The 13,037-nt window shown below is 28.9% G+C and overlaps 1 protein-coding gene and 1 pseudogene across 1 annotated transcript in view; one reads left to right on the forward strand and one right to left on the reverse strand.

The window, feature by feature from the left end:
• LOC132943392 (protein amalgam-like) overlaps positions 1-13,037 on the forward strand; it is a 365,040-nt gene that overhangs the window by 137,159 nt on the left and 214,844 nt on the right. The window lies entirely within an intron of this gene.
• Positions 1-13,037, reverse strand: part of LOC132942827 (cytochrome P450 6a8-like) — a 63,604-nt pseudogene that overhangs the window by 17,500 nt on the left and 33,067 nt on the right.

Genomic DNA, 13,037 nt, shown 5'->3' on the forward strand with positions numbered 1-13,037 from the left:
AGCGCTCATCTAAAAGCCTCTCTTGCCCTCTCCCCGTATATTTGTCCACAGAGATAATAAACTATTATTATCTATACAATAATATGTGCCTGCAGTATAATAATAGAGTAACACAGAGGTGGCACGCCACATTGCTAAGTGCTATGAACATTGGTACCAAAAATGCCTCCAAAATACGTGTCTCAGCATTAAAAAAAAATAATAATACCGTGTCTCAAAACAATAGAAAACTACAGTTCATTAATTGTTGTTTCCTAGTTCTATCACATAAATAACAACTATGTAGGCATTTTGTTCAATTTTAATATGTAGATACATTCTTCAACTTTTAAGTCTAGACCCAGATTTATAGCTACATCGTATGTAGTATCATGCGAGGGCGTGGTGACTATAACATTGTTACAACTTACAACAGGTAACCATATTGGTTTAGATCTGTAGTCAATACTTGGCATACGCGGTCGCCACTTGGTTATTAAATGATACCAAAAAAGTAACGTTCATTAATAATACAAAATACAATTTTGTTTAATGTGATACTTATTTTCTTCACATAACAAATATATTATTCGAAATATGATAGGTATTATATTATTTTTCATCAAACAGTTTTTTTTGTTACTCAAATGGAACAAGATGCAATCGTTTTTATATGTTTTATATTTTAATAAAACCTATATTGCACCTTTTAACAAATTTGATTCTTATCTAGAAGGTTTCATATGAAATGTAATCACTTATTTTTTTTTTAATAACTTCTTCAATCTAATCTTATGTTATCAACTATCGGGTTAGTTTTTTTTTTTTATCTTGTGTTTCAATTTAAGAGATGTATATCGTTATACGTCGTAAATCTTTCTATACCAAACTTTTCTACTTTTTTACCTTCTCATTTCTCTCAGCTTCTATTAATGTAATTACAGCGCATTCCTTGTTTTTCTAGGTAATTTAGATTTAGATATATCTTATAAAAGTATAAAACTATTGTGTATTTACTATTTAGTTAACTTAATTTTCACTGCTTTATTAAAATAAGATTTTTAAAGAAATTATTTAATAATATTTATTTATTTTTTACAATATTTTTTAACATATTATAAATTCTATATAAGTATATTATAAATAATAGAAATATTTTTGTATTATTTTTTTTAAACATTACCTACTAAATAGTAAATAATGTGTTATTTATAATATTAAAATTGTATTATGTATAATAACTGTTGTTTTGATAATAATAAATTATTAAATTAAAAAAAAAAACAAACTACACCATCAGTCTTAAAATTCATAGCGAAAATTGTAAGACGTATACATAACGTATGTTTATAATATCATGTATAAGCATAACACATTAAAAAATTGTAAACTTGACACTTTTACGTATATTACTATGCAATAATCAAAATATTTATATTAATGTTAAGCTATTGAACCACGAATTATATTCGCGGTTCGCACCATTTATGAACTCTGACAATATGTATTTTTATTGTAAAAATTAGTTAAAAAATCGAGTTGAAAATGTACTAATAGGTAGGTACCTAATATAATATAATGTACCTACGACCGATCTCAGCTGTTCCCAGAAATAGTGTATGATTCTCTCGTCTCATTAGTTCAGAATAATAACTATTTATCATTAAATAACTCAATTTTAACACATCAGTTTTATATACTTATTACCTATTATGCAGAAAAACCAGTTTTTTTTTAACTTATGTTTTTTATTGATTTATTACTGTAGTTTTTATAATGGCAGTTAATAACAGTGTTTTTTTTAATTAAATTTTTATTTTAAAGCTTATGACTAGCACGGTTTTTAGACTATATGCAGTTTGTTACTCAAAGTCTAAAATATATTCTTATTAAAAGTTATGGAATAATTTAAGTTTCTATTAAACTTGAATTTGAATTCATACATATTTGTGAGACGTGCTTAAACTAAATAAAATAATAATACTTGAAAAACATTGTTACCTAATATACTTTAAGTCCTTAACTAGAGAAACAATAAAATAAAATATATTAATTATAAATAATTAACGTCTTCTCTACGTTGTGAATATTCTTACTTGCATTATCTTTAATTAATATAATAAAAGGTTATTGAAATAATTGATTTACGTATACCACTTGACTAATGTTTGCTTTATTTCTTTTTGTTAATAACTAACCTTATGCTAAATAAATTTGTACAGTTTAAAAACAATAAAATATCAAATGTTCATATAAAATATAACTTTGATTTAACACCAAGATATAAGATAGTTAATAGTTATAGTGTATTTTGTAAGATTGTTGAGCAAGAATTAAGCGTACATGTATAATATATAGTGTATAAAAATGTTATATAGGTACTATAGAATGATCAATGAATAACGTCGAGCCAGTTGATAAGTTTTAGTACAATATATCAGAACAAAAAAAAAGAAAGAAAGAATTACGGTGTTTATGGAAAAATACGCTTTCGACTAGGTTGATGTATTATGTAGTTTTGAATTCTTGTTGAGTAATTATTTTTAAATTTATAGTGCTACCGCCCAAACTTTTATGACAATTGCATACTAGCTATTTTTCAGTCACATAATGTTGGGATTAATATACTACCCACCTATAAACGTCGATATATGAGCTTACTCCAACTAATTATTTTAAAAGTAGTTACACATCTGCATTCCATATAGATTTTTCAATAATAAAGAATTGAAAATTATTATGCTTCAACAATATTTGAAATTAAATTTAAATCAATATTAAAAAAATAATATTGATTATTTTTTATTGTATTACATTTTGATTGAAGTGAAGATTTATTGGTTTTATAATGATGTGCATTTTTATTTTTAGGAATCCTTTGTTATTGTATGATCTTAAACAATTATTATATTCAACTGGAATGAGTATTACATTGTAGTAAATATATACAGTATATTTTATTTTTATCAAAATTATATTTATTTATGGCTAAGTTGATGGATGCGCTATTTGACACAATATAATAAATATGACATAATTTTAAACTATAGTGATTTGTAGGGTTCTAAATTTGAAATATTTCAAAATTGAAAATTTCACTGTTCTTGAAATATTTCAATGAAATCATGAAAAATATTTTTTCTTCTTTTAAACGTGTTTGGTTATAGATGATTAGAAACAATAAATTGATTACACATTTAGAATTAAAGAAAACATATTAATTTTGTTGATTTATTATTTCATATTTGTGTATTCTATATTTTATAGTACTGAAAAATATTCCTGGCATAATTTTGAGAATAAAAACATTTTTTTACATGAGTTTTAAAATATTTTTGTATATCAGTGATCCAAAAGATAATGGTTTGAAATAAAGTTGAAGTCAATTCCAACAGTGAATGAAATAATAGTGGATTTTCAGTAATTATTTATTATAAAGTGTACAAAAGTCGTATAATACGTGTGTATATGTGGTTGAGTGATGTGGTGCTCTGGGCTCATTATTTAATACTTAGATCATATAGTTTGTTATAACTATTATAGATTTGTTAAACAACTTATAAATTATATCTAAATATGTTACATATTTTTTTTGTTTCATAGAATAAACCAACTTTTAAAAATATTCACTTAGAAGTTGACGACTATAAACTTTTAGGTATAATAAGCATTTTATTTTTATTTTTCATCAAATAAATTTCATGAAATTTTAAAACCCTAGTGATTTGTATTAAGATTAGTTATAATTATAATATAATATCAGTCATAATATAATAGTATTACTAGCATTAGTATTTGGATTTGATTATTTTTTGAACGACCTACAACATAGTACAAAATTCTTTTCATGCATAAATTAACTTAATATGCCAACTTTTATTTTTTATTTTTTTATTTTTAGACAATATTTTGGAATTTTTATTCTATAAATTTCTTCTATTTTGACTATATTTTATAACTATTCTATGTACTGTTTTGGATGCAATTTGAAACAAATTTACCATAAACTATCCCAGTCGAATATTAAGTATCAAATATTAATTTTAATCTAGAATCTATATTGTGAGTATATTTTGTACATATTAATTATATTATAATATTTATGTACCTACTTTATTATAAATGTTTAATTTTATTGAAACATGTACAGGCGGTGGTGTACATAAAATGTCCAGAGTTTGTTTCAGTGTCGTCCATTAAGATTTGAGATGGAGCCAGACAAAACAGAGACGGATGTGAATCAAAAAAATAAAAATCGTATTTATCGCTTGCGGGAGGACAAAAGAATAGTTGGCCAATAGCAATAACGCGTGTGACATATACATTCTTGTCAACACGAACATTATGTTTGGAATAAAAAATAAATGAAAAAATACATTTTTGAAAAGAATCCACATAATAAATTACATTACAATATTATAAAAGTTTTAAAACGAGCAACCACCAATACTCACTTGATCGAAATTCGCTATTTATCGTATATGTGAACTGTGAAGATTGGTGTTCTATTTAAAATATATATTATTAACTTAAAAAAAAAATCGTTTGATAGGGTATTATTATTAATATTTTTCTATGTTATTCATGCAATTTATTTTATCAAATGTATTTGAATTCTTAAGATAAAATATATTTTATACATAAACATTTATAGTATTTACTGATAAATAGTTCTAAGTCACCTTACTATATTGTACCCTTGGAATTTCCTGAAACCATATTATAATATGCTTGTAAGATCCTATTATATTTAGTATTATGTATTTGTATAAACCAATCTCCTATATATAGTATATGATATTAAATAAGTACTTATAGATAGAACAAGAACTATTTCATTTTGCGCAAAATAGAATTGCTCATAGTTAATGACCGTATCACGAATGAGTATAAATTAAAGAAGAAGACCTTTTATAATACGATATCAAAAGAGATAATATAATATAATGTTTTTGACAAGGGAACAGAGACAAATGTAAAAATAAAAAATAATCAAATACAGAAATATAACGTTTAGTTACAAAATCCGAGAGAAATAAAATTTGTTTGAACAAAATACATATTCAGACTTCAAAAGACTGTTGAGTCGTTAACATAAAATTCGAACATTCCATTTTTAACAGTCCAATTTTACTCCTCGTTCAGCGTTCAAAATGAAATCTCATAATGTTATCATTTTTGTATTATTTCTGTATTTACTGTCGAGTTTTCATAAAATACAATAATAGGAAAGACAATAATTTTTGCGAATGAACAGAATCACGGCCGTGTGTATTCCGATACGATATCGAATGAAAATAATGTCAGAAAATCAATATAACATTTTATTCGGATAACATATTATTATATTATTCGCAACCACAATACTATCTTTATAATACTTCTTTAATATGATGCTTTTACCGACATAGGACGATAGGTGTACCAACGATATTTTATCATTCACTATATATTGTACTTGCATAATATAAATGCATTTAAAAACCATCGAGTGAGCTGCAGTATAATAATATGTACGTATACCTATTGCGTGTTGCTATTGTTATTCATTGTAAAGGGTCTCCAGTCTCCACTCTCCATACTATATAATATTTTATACATAATAGGTATATGTGTTACACTTATAGTATCACAAAACACGAACCAATATTATGTTATTATAGGTATTCAAAGTTGTGTTATGAAAGACGCGGATAACGATAAATATGTGAAAGTATTCAAAAAGAAAACATAAGAAAACAGAACAGAAAACCTAACAGATTTGATTTACGCAATAATTTACTCGCGTACTGAACCCGACAAAAGAGAAAAATCTCAAACCAAAATAAATATATTTTATTTAAAGAAAACAATTTAAAATATGAAAGAAATAAAGTAGAAATAATAATACAAAGGATAATCCATTTATAATACGTCTAAACAAATGCGTACTATTACCTATATTTAAAATTTTTTTTTATATATAATTCGAAGTTGTTACAAGAGACATTATTTGAAAAAAAACCATGCATTCGCATTCTGCTGCCTATTTTTTTAATCGTAATTAAGTTTTTCACCTTTATTAAATATTATAAAAAATTGTAAAAATATAATAGTAATTTTTTGATAAAAATTTTGTTTTTATTACTTAAAATAAATAAATTTCATTTATTTATCTATTTATATTTAAATAATTTAATAACATTTCTGTGTTTAATATAACTATAGCAGAAAGACTACGATGTATACTCTATAATTTTACCCAAACCCTATTTTCAAGGTAGTTCAAAATATGAACGAGTTGAAGTACGTGTTCGTTGCCACTGCCGGGTTATATTTTATATTTTAAACAACTCTTTTTTTTTCACTCGATAATAATAATAATCATAATACATAGGTAGGTAATAACGCACAATTTGCACATTTCTTTACTTAAAACTTTCATTTTTCATTGCGTATCACGCGCGATAATATTATACAAGTGACAATAGTGACATATTTATTCAGTTGTACCCAGATAACTAATACCATGTCGTAGGTATATAATATGTATATTATATTTCGTGTGTATTTACACGCTGTATAAAATAATATTTTATAGCCATCACTACGGTATACAATATTTTGCATAAGATTGTGTGTGTGTGCTCGTCCAGCATCGTGGATCTCTGACACGAGTGTCGTGGACCTCTAGGGTACTGCGACTTATGATATTATTATTTGACAATTTTGACGTGTCTCTTACCGAGCGATGCAGTTGACACAGAATAATAATTATACGACTATACACCGGAAAACGATAAGGATTACGTCGATACGTCCGAATAATTTAATATTTGATCGCTCATATTATTATTATCACGGCCGTTTGACCGTACAATAATTCATAATAATAATATCTGTTAGGCATGACTTAATTATTATGGATAGTTAATATTGTAACGTGTATTTTTCCGTTCGCGGTCGAACGTATTAGGTCAGATAGGTACCTATAAGCAGGCGTAATAATAATATCGATATTTTCACAACGCGTTCACGCGTTATATCATATGCTACAGTTTTCCGAATATTCTTTATCTCAGATTTGCCGTTCACTTAACAAGATCGGAGGAGAGCTTCGTTATAAAAATAATAGATAGGTACAAGCGCAGAAAAAAATAAAAATATCTTAACTATTTTACGCGTATAAGCTTTTTTCTTCTTTTTCTGTGCTACATTTTTAACGGTCCTAACTCGATCGAATCTAATAATATATTATTCTTAACTTTTTTATGCACTCACCTCCCTAGCTAATAATAATTTTATCACACTCGTATTATATACCTAATCGCGCAGCTGCTCACCCAAATTAAATTACGCACAAAATCGGACAATTCGAATTTATTTGGTGTTTTATTCATTTATTTAATCTTTCAGTTTTGAGTTTGACACTGTTTTAACGCATTAAATCGAACGGTTCGGAAAAAACAAAACTTGTTTACGTTTATCGAACTGTTGTATTTTAAAAAACTTGTAAGAGCTTTAGAATTCTTACAAACTATGTTATTCACAGTTAGTATAATATTATTATTACAACAATAACAAAATAATTGTATTTATAATATGGTCAATGATATATTATTTATAATGGAAATATATATACAATTTGTAGATACGAGATTGTTCTGTAATTTATTATGTCCCTTAAAAGTTAAAAGTTGTAATTCGTTTAATTAGCTATATTCGTTTGGGTAACAATAATAATATTATATTTTAATAACTTTTGTGGCCTCATCGCCCGCAATAACGTCGGTCTGGCTCGATCAAATATTTACAATGTCTGTATATTATATATAGGTACCAACTACAGCTATACATATACCACACGATTGTTATCTCGCTTACCTTTTAACACGTTTTCCAAGTACGGTAACCGATCCAATTGGTCGATTGTGACTTGTTCTTGATGCTCGTCCAGCACGCTGTCCAAGTGCTCTCTAAGGTGATTTTGGATATTTTGGTCGCGGGCTAACTCATACAGCGCACCCGTTACTAGAGCCGCCGTCTGTTCTATAGTGCCCGTCACAAACTCGAACATATCTAATCTCACTTGTTTGTCGGCAACATCTGCGGGAAAAACATATAATGTAACATTAGAATATAATACAACCGTCGTGCTTAAATTATAATTTTATACAGTGCACAATACGCTTGTATATTGTACACTATACAGGGTGCTTCATCAAGCGCGCTCGTTTCTAAATTTTACCCTCAAATTATGTGTCTGTACGAATTTCAGATGATTTTTTTGAAAACGTTGTTGCATCTTAATCGGTTTCTATTGAGCTTTATGAACTAAAGATAATATGATATGATTTTCCAAAAATCAGAATTCGTATATTAACGCATAAATAATTATAAGGGTAAAATATAAGGCCCTCTCATAATATGCTTGCGGGTGAATCACCCTATATACCCTATGCACTTTGAAGGCTCGATGAGAAATGAGCGGGATAATATTTCCATGGCTTTCAGTAAAACGGTATACTATCCCTTATTTGGCTCGACGTAAATATATAGGTATTATAGGTATCCATTTATGTTTTTTTTTCAATTGAATATCCATTTGCACATAACGAAAAATTGCTAAATGTACCAAAAACACGGCTTCCCCGAAACTAAGGGACGTGAGAAAACGCACACACCTGGCAATTGGCCAGACTTACTTTGATGCAGTTTTATAGATGAAAGAGTGTGTGGTCTGCTTGAAGAGATCGAGATTATCAAGAATGTCGTTAAAAAATATATATTAGTCTGAAAAATATATATATATTATTATTTTTATTGATATGACGTGTCTGTAAAATAAAAGAGCCGTATTTTAGATTTGTTCATAAAAAAACAGCCCAAACAGTGTTTTTATAATAGTACTATAAGTAATATGGTTTTTGTTAAAACATGCCAAAATAGTTCAGTTCGAGTAAAATTCGGAATAAAAATATTCATAATAATTGAAGCTATTGTCGTGACTTACTGTGGTTAATAAACTTAGAATACCTACTGCTTGTGAATAACAAAATAAACTTTATTTCCCATACATATCAATCTTATAATGCAGTAACCGATCAAACATTACTCATATATTGCACAAAAACATGACTACCTACCTAACCTATAGTTGTAATAACCGATGGTATATAAGACAAACACGTTGACATGTTGTGATAGAAATCTGTTACCTACCAAACACTGTATTATGATGTGGATTTTAAATATTTATTTTTTGGTCATTAGCACCTATATCAATGCTGGTCAAAGAAATATATATAAATATTTTTGAAATGTCATGCTGGAAAATATAGCGACGCACGCGATGTGCGAGGGAGAACCCTTTTTCAATTAAAAAGTATGAATTTAAAATTATTATGAAGTAGATATCCAATTGACTCAAATATAACAATGGTTTCTGCTGTCAAACAATTGCTAAAAAAATATAACCTCCTGTATATTTTATAAAAAAAAAATTGTTTTAGGGAACTCGTTTAAACTTATTTTTCAGTTTTTATAATATGCTCGATCAAGATGGTATTTTACGAGAACACGTTGTTTTATTGTAACACATTATTTAGTTAATATAACAATTTGAATGTAATTATGAATATAAATTCAAATGTTGCTTGAGATGGTAGGTATACACTGTACGTACACAGTTGCGATATATATAGTAGTCCTTAACAAGCGCACCCACTTAACTTTTTACGAATTCGAAAATACTTAAATCTGATACGCTACGTAGTGTTATTTTTTTTTTGTTAATATTACAATTATTATTCTACGTTATGAAAAAAACCTCATTTGTTTGTTCCTTTAAATATTGCGTTATGACTTAATTTTCGTGCTCGACTCATTTACATGTAGCGTGCAGAGGTTTTCTCTTCGCATACTATTAATACCGAAGACATTAGTAGTTTACAGTAAACCCTGGTTAGTTGACGTTGTTCCAGTAAATTGCAATCCTGGACGAATGATTTTGTTTTATTATACAAATTAAAAAAAAAACTATTAATAATTATGTTTAAAAATATGGTAATGAACCTATACAATGTTATGGAACACAAACATGACACAAACATGCATACATATACATACAAATAGTATACGATAGAGAGCAGACAAGAAACAATAGTTCAGCAAAATCTAGCGAGACCAACATTATGTATAAACCACAGTCAGAATGAAGTGATTCTACATGAATAAACAAAAAGAACATTCGGTGAACTACAGAACAGGACAACGTCTCAAAATCAGCATAAACTATACAGACCAGCACAACGTCCCAAATCGTCTAATAATAAATTATACATCGGAACTGGTACTTATAGAATTGCATGCCATCTGTGATATGCTATATACTCGACAGTAAACCGATTCAGCCCGATCCCAACAAAGACCAAAATCAACAGTCTTAAGCATTAAATCACGCAATACATTTCCAAGGCGGTCCAGTGGCCTCCTCACATCTCTTACGAATTAACGTCAAGTTTAAACGAGTTCATAGGCGCATTATGTCACCGTCACAATATAAACAAGTATATTAAATTTTACACTTTATTTTCAATACCCAAACCATCAAGACCTTACTTACACTTTAAGATTCAGAGTCTGTTTTAAGCCCCGGTTTCTACCAGCTGTGGAGACCAGTTAGAAACCGGCAGAAGACGGGGTAAATAAAAAGAAATGTTCACGGCTAAGATCTTCACATCTGACATTATATTTCGAAGCCAGAAAAAAATCAAAAAATGTTATTTGGTACATTATCCAAACGTGGACAGAAGCATGATCGCCCATAATTCAATTAATTCAATACAAAATTAACCAGGAGTGAGGGTGCAATTATTGAAAATCTACTGATTTTACGGCGCACAAACATGACACTATTCGGTTTACTATGAACAAAACATAATTTAATAATAGCAATATGTTCATTGTTTCAATCAGTTCTAGAAAAAAAATCTAATCGACTTCTCAATATTACAATTTATTTAAGTCTAAAAAATAAAATGACAAAATATAGCATATTATATTATAATATAAAAACCAGAAAACACCAAAAGTGCACAGCAGTTTCGTTAATCTATACTAAGCTCCAAAGAGATTATAATTTTACTAAGAAAGTGAAAAAAGAAAAAGAAAGCCAAAAAATACTTAAATAAAAATATTCGTTGATATTGTCGAGACTTCTCTACGACTGTATCACAACTAGTGACAAGTTGTAATATAATATACAAAAAGTTTTCCTCTCCACCGGGAATAGAACACGGGTCTTCTTACTGAGATTTCGAAGAATTATTGCCTTTAGGAAAAAATTCTGAAAAACTATTTGGAAATTTTAAGAAAGACTTCTATCCACCATAAAAGTATACGATTGCGGGAGGGTTGATATGACGTTATGAAACTTTTGGCGCTCCACTACTCTCTGTATCCGAAAAAAGCGATTACACACGAAACAAAACAAAACCGTGATACTGCAGGGGTTTGATGGGCCTCTGGGATGGTAATGTGTACATTTGATACCTACCTGCTGCAACTACGATAATATCGTTGAATTCGAATAGTATTTCGATAAGAGCTCATCCTATATACTAATAGTTAAATATTTACAATACTTATTTAAAATTTAATGACTGGTCACTGGTGTTGTACTAGAGCACTAACGTTTTGCAAGGTATGAGCGTCATTCCTGCTCCACTTATCTAAAAATGTAATATTTTTAATATGACTTATTATTAGTAATCACTATATTAGTATCGTAGTATATACCAAATCGACCTGAACGCGTGCCAAGCAGCGCGGCTTAAAATAACACGTGAGAAAAACGAGGTTTTCATTTTTCAACAATACGCATACATTTCTTTGGGAAAATGACTATACTAACCGTTTGCCGATAAAAGAATTACCCTGCATGGCTGCATATCGTTACGCGGGAGAAAATAACTCTCTATTATTTACTGTTTCTCGTCGTGATAATTGACATCGCATGTAGTTTAAATCGTCGTATGTACCTAAGTGTACGACGTTTATAATATAATATTATATTGTTTGCGCAACCGACGAACCGTTTCTCGTCCATTCGGGTCACGAACCACGATATTATGCATATACCTAACCTACCTACCTACCTATGATATATCCGTGCGTGCGTATCAAACGAGTCACTGTAGTTCTTACGACATATACTAGCATAGTAGTATTTACTATAGTAAATATATTATTATAATATTATTATCTAGACAACTCGCTGATACGTTCGCTTGAATAATATTATTATTTTTGTCACATGTATTGTAAAACGGTCCACGCGCGGTCTGTGTATTTTAACGATACGCATTATTATTAATAATATTATACGAACGTTTTACGGCGGAAAATAAATACCAAAAACGTAATTGAGTTATATCAGGTACCTATGAGCCATATGGGTTCTATACATGGGCATATTTTATAATATATTATTCAGGGCGATAACATTTCATGTTGTATTTCACCATAGTTGTATAATCGTTTATTTTTTCGTCTACCGTACTTCGTAACCATTTCGTCGTGATACCGTCAACGGAGCGCATCTCCACTAATCGATAATCACAGTCTTGCAGGCCACTTCTAAATTATTGTCACTGTATAGCACTGCAGCGCAGTAGCAGTAGCAGCAACGATAGAAGCAGAGACCTAACCGCTGGAAGGCCGAAAAATTGTTGAATCGCATCCGTATAACAATAAAAATGTATGATATCGACTCGACGACAATATTATTATCATCGGTAACCGTGGCGACGGATTTCGCGATGCGTGAACGACGGATACGACGACGTGCAGATAGATGTATATAATATTATATTATAATAATAGGTGTTTTCTACAATACACAGCTCGAGCGGTATGCGCATAATATAATATAGATAGGTACCTGCACCTAAAGAACCCAGCCGACGGGCATCGACCAGTAGATTCGTCCCGACCCGTACCCGAAAGAGTGAGCAATACATAATATATTTTATAATTGAAAAGTCGGCGATGCGATCGCGAATTGTGCGATTTCTGTG

Source organism: Metopolophium dirhodum, chromosome 4 (genome assembly GCF_019925205.1).
Source record: "Metopolophium dirhodum isolate CAU chromosome 4, ASM1992520v1, whole genome shotgun sequence".
NCBI lineage: Eukaryota > Metazoa > Arthropoda > Insecta > Hemiptera > Aphididae > Metopolophium > Metopolophium dirhodum.